The following is a 15,982-nucleotide window of genomic DNA, read 5'->3' on the forward strand; positions in this document are numbered from 1 at the left end:
GACCATATGATAGCCAGGCCCTGAGCCTCAACAGACTTCAGCTCCTACACTCTGGTTTATTGGACTTACCCCACTCAGCAAACATGGAGGTGAAGAAGGTCAACCACCACACCATGGTGCCAAGAGTGCCTATAACTGAAAGCAGGAGGATTACATCCAGCATCCATATGGAATCTAAGCCCCTCTTGATATAGATGTGGAGTGGACACAACCATTCCAAGTTCCACAGGATGAAGGAATAGAGTATGGATTAGAGTGGACTTACTGATATTCTATTCATGAACTATTGTGATTAGTAATTGAAGAAAATGTGGCATTGGTGTGGAGATAGTGGCCATGGCAGCTGCTAGGGGTAGGGAGTGGGAGGAAGAGATGTGATGTGGGGGCGTTTTCGGGACTTGGAGTTGTCCTGGGTGGTGCTACAGGGACAGTTACCAGACATTGTATGTCCTCCCATGGCCCACTGGGTGGGCTGTGGGAGAGTGTGGGCTATGGTGTGGACCACTGACCATGAGGTGCAGCAGTGCTTAGAGATGTATTCACCAAGTGCAATGAATGTCTCATGATGATGGAGGAGGTTGTTGTTATGGGGAAGGAGTGGGGTGAGGGGGTGGGGGGTATATGGGGACCTCATATTTTTTTAATATAACATTAAAAAAATAAAGACAAAAAATATAATAAAATAGCTATTAAAAAAAATCCATACATTACTATAGGGTATAATGAAAAGCACATTTTTCTCTCACCACAGACTACTAGTCCTAATGATTCTTCAACATTACCATTCTGTTTCTTTTGAAGCATTCCAGAAATATCATATGCATACGCAAAATTGCAAGCATACAAATTCTTGTTCATTGGCTTGTTTTTGCAGCAGTGGGAGCATGCTATGGGCATTATGCTGTAGAAATATTGGTGTAATTGTTTAATTTTTTTGTAATTACTAAATTTTACAATTGCAAAAGGATTTTTAGCTGATTTCCATGACAGTCCATGAAATAGACACAATAAATTAATGGTAATTACAGACAAAAAAAAAAAAAAGAAATTAAGGAAGAGAAACCAGTAAAGGACTAATGGAAAAATCAAGGAGATAAGAAAAATACAAAAAAAAATTGAAAATAATAACTTTTTGATGCCAAGTAGAGAAAGTCTATCAAGGAGGAAGGAATAATTTGGTCAACTGCTGTTGATGTGTCAGGTATTATTAGGAATGAAAATTTAGGGCTGCTAAATTTAGCAATATGGAGGACAAAAGTGACCTTCATGAGAGCAGTTTGTGTAATATGGTATGGAAGAAAACCTGATTGATTTAATTTAAGAGATAATGGGAGGAAAAGAATGGAAAGTAGCAAGCATAGACAACTCTTTCAGAAGTTTTGCTACATTAGGGAAAATAGAAATCAGACTGTAACTGAAAGAGGAATTAGAGTTAAAATAAATTTTAAGAGAAGAAATAGGAGCAAGCTTGTATATAATAATGAGAATGATCCAGTAGAAAGCCAAAATATGATATGTAGAAGAGGGAAAATTTATTGAAACAATGTGTTTGAGGAGATAAGAGATGTTGGGATATGGTATACAAGAGGAGGGAATGGCTTTAGATAGAAACATGGAAAGTTCATATTTGGCAACAGAAGACATGGTATGTGTGTGCCGATGGAGGTAGGTAAGTGAATGTGAAGGAGGGTAGATGAACATTCTCTTCTGACTACTTCAATTTGATTAGTAATGTAAGAAACAAGATCTGCTGAGAGTGAGGATGGAAGAGTAGGTGAAGGAGTTTGAACAAAGAGGAGAGGTAATAAACCGTTGCCCAAGAGAGTGGGAAAGTGAACACCCTAGGGAAGTATAACTCCATGACTTACATTCCATGACTAGTTTGAGCATGAGGGGTCCAGTTGCAGAGTAGTCAGTTGGTTGTGTGTTTTTCTACAGTCCTGATCATCTACCCGAGGGTAAAGGTAAAGGATAGTGGAAATTTGGATTTGTTCAAGGTTATATTTCATTGAAAGACTCCAAAGTGAAAGAGGGATAAAAGAGTTGATAATATACATAAGAAAGTGATTTTAATGATGGCCCATGTAATTTAAACTGGGTAAAGGAGAATACAATGCATATTTCAAGAAGATAAGCAATGGAAAGCTGTGGGACAAGTAGACTAGAGTCCCACTTGAGTCAAGGGATATCTGGAATTGGAATATCAGATTAGTAAATTGGAAAGGTAGGTAGTGCTTAGAGAATAAGACTCATGAAATTGAGATTATAGAGGAGTGTACTTATAGATAAGTTGTGATGTTGTGTCTGAAGTTGTATATAGGAGGAGAGAAGTTTCAAGTACTAAGAGACTAGTTGGTGGCAAGATCACACTCATTTATATTGTAATCACCAAGAAGTAAGGCAGGGGTGACAGTGAGTATAAATGAGTCAAGAAGCAAAATATTTAATAACTAAGTGATCCAGGCATTAATAAATGATAGCGACAAGAATGAGGGTGAAATAATCTGATGACATGAGATACAATGCTGAAAGATTTCAGGGAAGGAGGAAGAGTGATTTGAAATCAGCAATGAGGACTCAGTACAATTCTAGGCTCAAATGATATGAAGGGTATGGAAGGATAAAAAGTTGCCACTTGAAAGAAATGAAATAAAAAATAAAATGTTTTCCATTTATGGGGAAAAATCCAAACTCCTTGTAAGGTCCACCAGGCTCCTTGAGATAGGCCTGAACCCTGGCCTCCAACTTCATTCCTAGAATCATGCACACATCACTGCACTTCAGCTACACTGGATTTCTTGCTACTTCTGTAATATTTTGTAGCAGCTCCTACTATGGACTCTCTGCCTTTGCCACTCCCTTTTTCTCGAATCTTTCTCGCCTGATGCTCATGTGGCTCACTTCTTTCACTGTATACATGTCTCAGTTCAAATGATACTTCCTGAGGGAGGGTACCCCTTCCCTTCACCCCCACTCCAAAGAAGAATTCATGAATAATTTTCATGAATTTTTTCTGGCATAGCATTTATCCCTAGTGGAAAACATAATTTTAAATAATTTTTTAAATGATGAGAATAGTTCAATGGGGACATGATTTCTTTTTTTTTCATGATCTTAATCCTAAGACACCTAAAATATAGCCTGGCACATCACAGGAGCTGAATAAGAATCTATTGAATGAATTAATGAATGTCATAATGTTTAACATGTTAGGCTTCTCTGAAATACCATGGCACAATGAAGTCTGAGCACTCGATGTGCAGTGATTCCTAAGCTATGGAACTTTCCAACTATTCATTTTCTACAACAGGACAATACTTGTTTGTTACCTTGTTATCAGTTTTATAATTACCTTTTAGCACAGAGAAGAAAACTAAAAAAAAAATCTCATTTAGAGAAATAGCATATCTTTCTCAAGGAAGGTATATTACTATTGCCTCATGATATATTCCTTATGCTCTTTTTCATCATATTAATATGGCTGAAAAAAAGCAGCAGCATAATCATTTAAACAAAGCTGACAAATTTTTATTTTCTTTTATATCCTTGAGGAGTACTTTCTGCAAGAAATTTCAACTCTAAAAATACAGGTTTAGGCATGAACAACCCTACGCAACTTAGAGATACTCAATTATTGAGATGATGCCTAAAGCTATATATATATATGCACATTTCATACATATTAAAATGTGATTGTTGACAATAATAGTATTTTACAATTTTGTTCCTATCATACATCAGAAATTAGATCTGTAATTTCCGTAGTTGTTTGAGGTGCTGCAACATAAAATACAGACTACAGTAGTGGCCAAGAGATGCTACTTTCCACCTACCACTCCAGTAAATAGCTAGTGATGAAAAAGAAAAAAAATTCAGTATTTCCTGATGGTCTGCTTTTGGTACCATTCATATAGCAGATGTATTTGATTAAGAGTAGTGCCTTAGTAGGGAGCAGAGCGGCTCAAGTAGTTGAGTGCCATCTTCCCACATGGGAGGTCCTGCTTCAATCCCCGGCCTGGTATATTAAAAAAAAAAAAAAAAATTTTTAGGTGTTGGATAGACCTGTGCGTATATGCTGCCTCTGTCACAGATATATGAAAATAGGTGAATGATATAACATCTGTGAGCTTCAGTTTACATTTCTGTAAAATGGGGTTAATTCCTTCCCCAAAGGGCTAGTGTAAGTATTAAATAAGATAACGCAAATAAAGCACTGAGTACAAATACTGGCTCTTGCTAAGTACTGCTTTTCTGGAAGAATTACAATCTCGTTTAATTGCTTTCCTATATTGAAGATATAAATCCTTTCCTGACCAAAGGTCCAGAAAGCTAAAAAGTGATATCAGGACCAGCAGAGAAGTTCCAGCAAAATCTTACCCTTGTTCTGCCATGCTGACATTGAGCAGTCACCGTTTTACCTGAATCCAGTTCATCATGACGGAGTTCAAAGATCGACCAGGTATAGTGGGGAGCATTTAAATGTATTATTTCTTTTAATTCCTGAAATAATTTCAAAAGCTCTTTTTAATTCCATTTATATTCAAGAAAGCTAAGATGCAGAAGTGCCAAATAGTGAAGTGGGAGAGCCAGGATTTACAGGCAGGTGTGTTTTCCCCAAATTCTGAGCTCTCTCTACCAGGCCTCGTGTCAATCTCAGCACTTGCCACATTGCCAGGCAATGTGCCAGAGATTTACTAATATATTCTATCATTTAGTTCTCACAAAAGCTCTGTGCATTGATAACATCAACTCATTTTATGTAGGTAGAAACTGATGCTCAGAGTTTAAGAAACCTGCCCAAGTTCATATAGTTTGCAGGAAGAGAGAAAATTCCACTCCAAGCCCATGTTCTTTTCACTATCCCATGAAGCACTGTACTGGGAAAAAAAGGAGGGGAAAAAATAAGAGGAAAAAAGGAGGAAAGAGAAGAGAAGGGCAAAATATAACCATGTTTATTCCCTGTATAGTTCAATAGAATGACCAATACTAAATTTTTCTGTTAAATAGTAGGTAAGAAAATATATGTCAATGAACTAAAGTCATAATAATAATAGCAACAATTTCTATAGTGCTTCTATTATATAAGGCACTCTTCTAAGCATTTTACATGTATTAACTTACTTTTCACAAAAATCTTAAAGGTAATTATTATTAATATTATTCCTATTTCACAAAACACAGAAACTGCCAAGAATTGTACCCTGGCAATCTGACTCTGGAGAGTCTATGCACTTAAAGCACCACTGCATATTGTCTAAGGAGATAATTTTGAATGTAGTTTCATTAAATGTTAGAAGAATGACTATTAAATACCTTTGTTTTAAAGTATTTCCTTTAAATAGATATCATTTGTTTGTAAGATTATAATCAAGGATAAACTTGAGTATATTCATACTACGGAAAATTGCATAGCTGTTAAAAGAATAATGCAAATTCATATCCCCAATGTAGAAAAAACTTCAAAACATTAAATGAAAAAACATGTTGCAAAAGAATGTGCACTATATGATATTGTTTAATTAATACATATATTTTTTTCTATAGATGTGTGCGTAAACATTTAAAGAATCCTGTAGAAGGATGGACTCTAATAACAATAGTTACTTCTGGGTAAAAGGTAAGGGACTAAAATTAGGAGTTATGGTCAAACAGGGTTTCAGCCTCATTTGTAATGTTTCAGTGTTCACAAAGAGGAAGTATTCATATGCTGTTTATCTAATTAAATTTTACTGAAAATATTTGTTTCTCTTATCTTTTGGTTTGCTTTATTCTGATAAATGCTTATATATATTACATCAAGTCATTCATTTGAGGAAAAATCTGGTTTGCTCTGAATTTATTTATATATACTCTCAGGAGTAGTTTTTTAAAGAAGAAATGATTATGCAGTAATAAATTCACTATATTCTGTAAGAAATGGAGATTATCATTTTTCAACAAGAATTTAAGGAATATTTCTTTAGTATCTGTTTATTTTTATTGAGTTTTTAGGTGGTGGTTTCTTTAAGATATTTGTACACCTACGAATGATCTTCTTTAAATTCTTAATCCTAGAGCAATCCAAAAATACTTCTCATTTAAATCCTTGCAACCAGTTTCTTTAACTTTTTTTAAAAAAATTAGTCAATACCAAAAAAAAAAATTGCTTTCTTGTTCGGACTAAGCTGTCTTCTGGCTGTTTCTTCAAGCTGTTCTATGGGTTGAGGCTTCTCTGTCCAGACTTGTTGAACTAGTTTCATTTCAATGACTTGTAATTTGTTTCCTTATTTCTTTCAGCTGTAGACCTCTAATATGTCCAGAGATGATGACATATAGTTGATTAGAAAGTCAGGTTCAGTAGCTACAGACCTACAAGATCATATTCTTCCTCCCCTACATGATGTATCGGTAAGTTCAGTTTTGTTTTGTAAATGGCTTGTTTGCTTTACTGCCTGTCAGTGGGTAGATTATCAGTGTGTCAGGGGACTGCTGGTGAGATGTCTTACTGGATTCAATCTGCACTGGATCTTGTGATATTTCTGGGATTATCATGGTAGCCTAGATGAACTAATCTCTGTGTTTGAAATCAATGTTTTTGTATTAAAGTCATGGTTAGAAATATGTCATGTTGCCAAATTTAATAGTGGGGATTTTAGAAGTTCATGAAAATAGTTTTACATTGTGTCTCGATTGATTCTGAATTTAGGAAAGACAGAGGGAAGTATACATTTGTTTAAAGACAAAACTCCTTTCGGCAAATGTACTAAGCTGCTATAGCACGTTCCCCTTGGCAGTTTTCCCTCGTACCTTATAGTTTGTATTCTTGTGGACTAATGCAGATTGGGAAGTCTATAGCTGCACAGGTGCCTGCCTTTATCTGAGAAGACCTGGGACTTCTTATGGGAAGGGGAGGTAACTAAGGAAATAACAGTAAAACCAAGAGTGAGTCTACTTTTTGAAATTCTTATTATTATTAATAAATATTGAAGAATAATAAATACATAGGTTATTTCAAGGTGGTGGTGGTTGTTTTCAAAATGGGGTGTGCCTCATGCAAAGAAGAGGAAAAACTAAAATTTCTTGGCATAAATTTTACACAATTATTAGAGTGATTTTGAACATCAGTGATGATAATATTTTACTCTTGTTTGGATTTATATAATTTTCAAAACTTTTCACATGTATTTTTCATTTGCTAGTTCAAGGCACCGTTGTTAGCTCAGTAGTACAGGTATTATTAGCTCCCATCGTAAAACCAGATATCTGAGGAAAACAGAAGTTAAGGGACTTGTACATATCTACATAGCTGTCACATGCCTAAACCAGAGTTTGTAATCTACAACTTCTTAGAATCCAGTGTTCCTGATTAACTACTGTAGCTCTTTGAGGGTTAAGGATGCCAACGAGGGAAGTTCAGAGATGAACTAATGTGCCGCCTCTAAATTGTCAAACCTTAGGACTTCCTTTTCCACTCATAAAATAAATGTTTGTATCATCTCTTTAGTGAGTACATAGTAATTGTCAAAGGCACCTCAGTTGTCCTCTTTGAGACCCTCACAAAGAATTGCTACAATGATTTTGAAATAATCAGTACACTTTATATTTGCTGAACAAATGAATGAATGATCAAAGATAGGATATCAAGCATTAATATTTCACTTATTTATTAAACTGAATTTGAAAATGCTATCCCATGTCTTTGGAAAGACCTATTTATGGAAATCATCATATTGTAAAACAATAGTTCCAATCTTTCATATTTCACACTCTACAAATTGTTCTTCTAAAAATTTCAAGTTTCCTAATTATAAACAAGAAAATTCCTCTTTTCCAATAAGCACTTAAGGTATTTTTAGGACTTTTTTTCAGGTTAAGGGAAGTAAATTACAATGGTAATACAGAGGGTCAATATTATTGTTCAGGACATAAGACCTATGTTAGTAAAGAGGAGACAGTGAAAAATGCTGGAATTTACATGGAATTTAATCCAGAATTTGGACAGTTTGCATGAGATAGCAGGTCACACTGACAGGTAGGCTTAAGAGTTGTGCAAAAGCTTAATAATTACTGTGACACCCTATGTCTCACCTACACTGATTCTACAATATGTTTCACAGTCATTATCACTATTCTTACTTCTTTATTAATAAGAAACATAATGTGAAAGCTTGTCAAAAAATATATATTTCATATTTTTGCTGTTTCTGCTTTAATGAACTTTGAACAGTCTTTTCTGGGTTTTATGACCCTCTTCTCTACATCTCAGAGAACACATTTTCCTTAGTGTTCTGGCTTTGCTATGAATATCCATTTGCATTAGCCTATAGCAATATCTATACCCCTATAAATTTAAAAATTGGATGATTCAGTCACTTTAAAACTTCAATTATTCTCTTATAAAAGAGAAAATGCCAAACGACTTCTTCATCTGAAAGTGTTACCCTGTTCCCAGAAGTCTAACCTATCTTTCTTCCTATGGCCCATTGTTTTATGCATTTCTTAATGATAACAAAAATTAGATTCTGCCTCCTGCATATCATCCTTTAAAGAAAAAGGCAGTCATTGGCAAATCCTTTATAAACTTTAGTATTTTATGTTTTAATTTCATTTTGGATACTCATTTCAATCAATATGTTGTTAATTTGCCAGATCCATTCCCTAATATATTCTAAAACTATGTCTTCAGAGTTAAAATTAAATTAGCAAAGTAAACCTCCATGTTTACTGAAAAACAAGATTTGTATAAATGCTCAGTTAAACATTTTTGTGTTAGTTTTCAACAAACTCATAGTGCTTACTATTCTATTATATTAGCTCATTTAATCCTCACCTTAACTTTATGAATGAAGAAAGTAAGTAGCCCAACAAAACAGGGCTAATGAATAGAAGAGTTGGGATTTGAACCCAGGCATTGTGAAGCTAGATCATGTGCTTAACTATTATGATGTCCTACTTTTCCTTCTTTATGATAATTGTGCAGAGTAGAATAACTTTTTTTTTAAACTAAAGTAAAATATCCACAGTGCTAATCACTCAATAGGGTTCTATTGATAATCAATGAATTGAGATATGTGTTCATATCATTAAGATTTAATGGCTGGTTTATAATATCCTTGGTTTTGTTTTTTTCTTTTTTTCCGATTGACACATAGGGAAGGATGTTTAGAAGATAAGGGAGGATGACAGATATGTGTAGGAGACCAAGATAACTAGGAATTTATGATCAGATGAGTATATGATTCCATAGTGGGTGGTAGTTTATTTATATTAATGTAATAGTTACCATATATTATCTATTTACTAAATACAGATCACTTTACATATATTACCTCATTTATTTCCTAACAATCTTCATGTTAGGCTCTATCATTATCCCACTTTACAGAAAAGCAAAGTTGCATCAAATCACAGTTACTGGGCTTTAAACTCAAACTATCCACACAATTCTACCCCATGGTATTCACAGATGTACCCCTAGGGGTACCGAAATAATATCAGCAGCATTTGAATAACTTACTACCAAAGGCACTCACATTCAGTATTAGAGAAGTTTCCTTATGAACAAGAAAGAAGATAGCTTTGAAGTCACACAAGTAAGACCGTACCTTCTCTTAGCTTCGCAATTTGTGTTGCTTTTCCTCTCTGATCCTCAGGTTTCTCATTACTGAAATGGTGATAATAAAACCTACCCTACCAAGCTGTGGCAACAATTACATGACAAAACCTATATGAAAACATTAACATAGACTAGGAATTGACGTGTAATAATTCTTCATTTACTCACTTTATCACCTCAACATCTATGGGTAGTACTTATTACTATCATTTTAAAGGTGAAAGAACTGAAATTCAGAAAGGTTATGTAAACTTTTCAAGATTAGTTTTCAAGCATTATAAGCAGGGACTGAAGCCAAAGTCTTCTAACCCTAACTGTTATGGCCAATTCGGCTATACCAAGATAGAAGATTTGTCCAGACAGGTAAAGACTTAGAGGGACTTTTTTTTAAACCATTAATTCTCATTTTTTTTACAGTCATAGAAATTTATTTGTGTTACTTTAAATACTTAGAGAAAATAAGTTTACAATACATCATTATTTTCTGCCTTATAACACATATTGAGGCAAAAGCATTAAAGGTTATATCATAAGTTGCATGAGGGTAGAAATCATGTCTTGTTCATCTTTACCTCCCTAAACCCAGCATGATGCCTGAAACTTAATAAAAGCTTGATAAAATGTTTTTGAAAAGAAAAATGGCTGACTGGCAGGCTGGATGGATGGATGGATAAGTGAGTAGTTGGTTGCATAGTTATATGGATGAACAGACAGGCAAATGAAAGGACAAACAAGGGAGGAATAAGAAAAATTCTAATGACTGGTCAAGTCTTAAAGTAGCTTGTTAGTATATATTTGTAACGCGAGTATCATCACAGCCTGAGCCCTGGGACACATACTTCACAAACTTTATTATGTGTGACTACACCCTGTAACAAAAACATGTTAAGACTAAACTCCCAATTTTTTAAAAACTCTGACATTAGACACTACCCATCTTTTCTAGTAAAGTAGAACATTCCATAGAAAGTTTCTGTTTTGTTGCTTAACTCCTTATTCTCTTATTAATATTATACTTGTTTTTTTTTTTTTAAGATTTATTTTTATTTTTTATTTAATTCCCCTCCCCTCCCCCGGGTTGTCTGTTCTCTGTGTCTATTTGCTGCGTCTTGTTTCTTTGTCCGCTTCTGTTGTCATCAGCGGCATGGGAAGTGTGGGCGGCGCCATTCCTCGGCAGGCTGCTCCCTCCTTCGCGCTGGGTGGCTATCCTTACGGGGCGCACTCCTTGCGCGTGGGGCTCCCCTACGCCGGGGACACCCCTGTGTGGCACAGCACTCCTTGCGTGCATCAGCACTGCGCATGGGCCAGCTCCACACGGGTCAAGGAGGCCCAGGGCTTGAACCGTGGACCTCCCATGTGGTAGACGGACGCCCTAACCACTGGGTCAAAGTCCGTTTCCCTATTAATATTATACTTGTTAAACACTATCTCCATTTTATTGTGTCACTTCTGAGTCACAGTGGAACACATCTTTTTGCAGGTTAATGTTGAATTTAAAATATTCTGGATACTTACTTATATCCTACCTATCTAACCTCTCTCATGGGTCTTCTCCAAGATTATCCTAAAATCCAAAATGCTTCCACTACCAAAATTACCTATCATATATATCTTTTATTAAAATGCCCAATTTCTCAGCATGGCTGAATTCTATCAGTGTGTAATAATAATAGTTAATAATAACAGATCACATTTTTATAGTACTTACTATGGGCCAGTTACTTTATATGTATTAATGCATTTAATTTTCATATAAATCATATGATGTGGGTATTAATTTTATTCCCATTTTACAGATGTGAGAACTGAGACACAAATGGCCAAATGCAGAGCCAATAAGTAGCAGAGTTAACACTTGAACTCAAGCAATCTGGCTCTAGAGTTTGGATTCTTGTCATTAAAGCTATATATGCTGCTTCCAATGAGAAGTCAGTTTAATCACGTTACATTAAATTAGACTAGCATGTTTCCATGCTATTCCTAATCCAAAGTCTAAATTCAGCACTTTTTAAGAAAGGCTTTGTAGTTCTAATCAAGCACAAGAAAACTCTATATTTTGTTGATACCTAAGGATGAGAGAGAGTCAAATGTCAACCATATCTCAGGACACATGCAGATAAAGCCTTTTTACTAAATCAGGACAGAGGGGTCTAGCAAGGACAAGGATCTGAAATTAATTTCACTTGATAGGGATGGGTAGGTGCTAAGGTAAACACAGGACTACAAGACCTTGGAGTAAATCCAGCCCAGCAGGCCAGACGTGATAAGCAGTGAGTAGAACTGTGTACCTGTGAAGAGGGTCAGAGATGGGAGTATCCCTTCCTGTGGATGAAGTACATCCATGGGGAATCCAGCAAAGGTGTTCTCAATCTCCTTCTGTGCACATTCTCCTCCTATAGCCCCGAGGCGCTCAGTACTATTCCTTTTCTGCCAGTTTGCCTAATTTCCATCCTTGGAACCAGGGTGAAGACATTTTAGTTCCCCAGAGAGCTGAGGAAGTGGAATTTTTTTCTTTTCTGGGTTCCTGATTTGCTTCGTCAAAGTCCCCTGAACTCAGCTCAGCCTAAAATCTCTTCATCATTTCCATGTAAATGGTATTTTGCTCAATATTGTACTTTCTCTTTAGCCCCTTCCCCCCAATCCTGCCCATGATGAGGAAGGAATATAAGAGGTTTTTTTTGTTTTTCCTGGTAGCAAAGTGTTCCATGGAACACCACACTGGTGAGAACCATATTTTCAAAACTGTGTTCTGTGGAACAGCAGGGTCTCAAAAAACATCAGAAGAATTGGTGATAAAAAGGACATTTGGGAAACTTTTCTTTCAATTCAATTCAACAAATAGTTTTTCAACATCTCCTAGGAGCCAGGTGGTTTATTAGGTACTGGAATTATATCAGTGAACCAGGTTATACATAAAACCATGATAGAATGCTGCTCACCTTCACCCCCATTTGAACCTATGAAAGCCTCTAACACTCTAGAAGAGACAATCTTATATAACTTTATCTAATCCATTTTTTCCAAACCTATTGAATATGGGAAACTGCGTTTCTCCCCATGCCTTGGGAGTACTGCTTGAGAAATTCCCTAGTGCAGTAAGATTTAGCCTGCACTTCAAAATCCTGCACACTTGTGGGGGAAGAAAATATTTGTACACATAATATATTAAGAAATAAAATGCATAGTGAACATGTGACAGCGTAGAAAAAACTATCAAATTAAATAAATGCCTTCAAAGTCTGCAGACACCACCAAATATAATAATTAAATTTCTCAGTGGGAGGATTGCATCCAGCATCCATGTGGAATCTGAGCCTCCTCTCGACATAGAGGTGCAATGGACACAACCAATCCAATGTCCACATAGAAAAGGTGGCATTGGATTGGGAAAAGTGAACATGGTGGCTGATGGGTATGGGGAAAGGCAGGAAGAGATGAGAGGTGGAGGCGTCTTTGGGACATGGAGCTGCCCTGGATGGTGCTCCAGGGGCAATCACCGGACATTGTAAATCCTCACAGGGCCCACTGGATGGAATGGGGGAGAGTATGGGTCATGATGTGGACCATTGACCATGAGGTGCAGAGGTGCCCAGAGACGTACTTACCAAATGCAATGATGGATGTGTCATGATGATGGGAATGAGTGTTGCTGGGGGGGAGAGGTGGGGTGGGGGTGGTGGGGTTGAATGGGACCTCATATATATATATATTTTTAATGTAATATTATTAAAAAGTCAATAAAAATAAAATAAAAATAAAAAAATAATTAAATTTCTCTGCACATATACCTGCCTCACAGTCCTCCTTCCTGCCGCCCTCCTCGTCCCCTTCTAATTATTTAGCCACTATTGTGAGCACTTCTGGGGGGAGGGGAAAAGGGAATCTAACATTTTGTGAGTACATGAGAATTTAAAACCAAAGGAAAGGTAGAAAATGTGAAAGTAAAAACTAATTCAAGATTTAATCACAGGGAAGGACAGTGGCCTAGCAGAGTAGTAAAACACTTTCTACCTGTCCTTACCTTTTATCCTGCTTGAAATTCCACAAAGTATTCATTTGTATTAATAGGAAGCCTGTTCTGAAAAAGGAAAAAAGGAAACTTTTTCAAGAGGCAGTTTGATATCATAAAGAAAAAGCGGTGTGTGCGTCATAAGCAGCCAAAGTTAGATTCTAACTCTGCATGCTGGCTGAGTGAATTGAGTGAGCTATCTGTCTAAAGCAGGGGTTCTTAACCTTTTTTGTTCCACGGACCCCTTTGCCAGTCAGATGAAAATCATGGGCCACTTACTAAGTCCACACTATACTGTATATTATTTAATAAATACATCACACCTGCACCAACACGTCCCCAAAAGAATTTTTTTTTGAATTTCAATTTAAACTCATGGACCCCTTGTTAAGATCCCCTAAAGCAAGTTATTCCTCTGTAGAATAAAGATAATTCTACCAACAAGAGTGTTCAGAGGATAAAATGTGATAAGGTATGAACAACGCCTTCAGCACTTACTAGGCAGTAGCTCTTGTTTCTATTATTTTTAAATTCATTTTTTTAATATTACATTAAAAAAATATGAGGTCCCCATATACCCTCCACCCCCCTCACCCCACTACTCCCCCCATAGCAACATTGAGTGATTTGGTTCACCAGGTTGCTTTCCTTATAACCAAATATTCTGAGGGAATATTTCAATGAGGGAAGGAGTGTTTGGCATTTAGGTTTTATATGATCTTTCCTCTAGCATTAGTCCATAGGCTAAGAAAAGTGGAAAACTTTCTACACCAAAGGGCTCCCTGATATTCAGTGCCTTTAGTACTTTAGTTCACTTAAATTAGCAGTTAAATAGACTTGTAGGTTAGCCTAGGAAGCTAATTAAACAAACAAACAAAAACAGATAGTGTATTTTGAACTTCAAAGAAATGTCTTTATGAAGACTTATGGGAACAATATCTGTCTATAAATTGGCATTTGTATAATAAGCACAGGTATATATCTAAAAGAAAGCAGAAAAATAATCCCCAAAGAGGAAAGAATTAGAGTTTGTAGATTAAATGATAAAGGCCAAGTGGTTGATGGAGTGAGCCACAGTTGCTTCCTCCAGGGAAGACTCTTCCAGGAACAGGAAGACCCATATAAAGTAGGGGTCCATAATGTCTTCCACTTCCCCCGTCATATTTGGACTCAGACACATAGAATTCACCAGCTGATAGCTTTGGTATTGAGGAAAGGTATATTCAGACCCTGATCATTAGCAATACACACTGCTATGTATATATATTTCAAGGCGTATATCTTTTCAGTCTACAAGATTACAGAAAGTAAAGTCACAAGATCATTCAAATCATCACAATGTTTTTTTTGACAATATCTTTGGAAAATAATGCCACAAATACACCCTTCTAAACAATGATTAATCAAACTTAATGAAGCTGTAATGAATACGGCAAATTGGAGTTCACACTGATTATAGGTTGTGTTACTCTGAAAAAGTATCATCTGTAACAGCCCTTTCCTTAAAAGAATGCAGAGTACAATTAGGTCACCATCAGGGACAACTTTTCGCTTTCAACCCATTTTAATTTTCAAGAGGTCACTTTGTAGTCCCCAAAATTATTATTTTTTAATTAATTTATTGAAGTATACACTCATACATAAACATACATAAATAATAAGTGTATACTAATAGTTGTGAACCAAAAATTATTACTTGGAAAAGAAATTAGCCCTTAGTTTACTTCTAATTCTATGCATAAAATTGAATTCTCTTTTCATGGATTAGTTCCCCCATCTCTGTCACCAAAATCTTAGAGGTTTTAAATTTCACATGCTTTTTTTTGAAAGCTTTAGCTTTCTACCCATTTTCATGACTGTCACAATATTTTCAGTAGTGGCCTGCAGAATTCCATGATTACCCACAAGAATCCTGCCCCTACCTATTCCTAGTTATTCAAATACTAATCTATGTGCTACAGTGAAAGAATTTTGCAGATGTAATTAAGAGACCAAATCTGTTGACTTTAGAGTGGAGGACCTAACCCAATTAGATGACCCTTTAAAAGAGCTGGACTCTACCTGGTAAGAGAAGTTTGAAGCATGAGGGATTCAGTGTAAGAGAATAGTCATTGCTGGCTTTGATGCTAGAGAAGCCTACATGGCAAGGCATGTGGATAGCATTTAGAAACTGAAAGAAGACACTGGATGACAGACAACAAAACAACAGAAACCTCAGTTTAGCTTCGAGAAACAGAATTCTGCCAAAAACCAGAATGACCTTGGAAAAGGATCACCAATCTCAGATGAGAAAGCAGTCCCAGCTGACACCTTTATTTCAGCAGATGAGACCCTGAGCAGCAAGTTCAGCCATGTCACATACAGAACTTTGAGCTAAT

This window comes from Dasypus novemcinctus, chromosome 1, assembly GCF_030445035.2.
Source record: "Dasypus novemcinctus isolate mDasNov1 chromosome 1, mDasNov1.1.hap2, whole genome shotgun sequence".
Classification (NCBI taxonomy): Eukaryota; Metazoa; Chordata; class Mammalia; order Cingulata; family Dasypodidae; genus Dasypus; species Dasypus novemcinctus.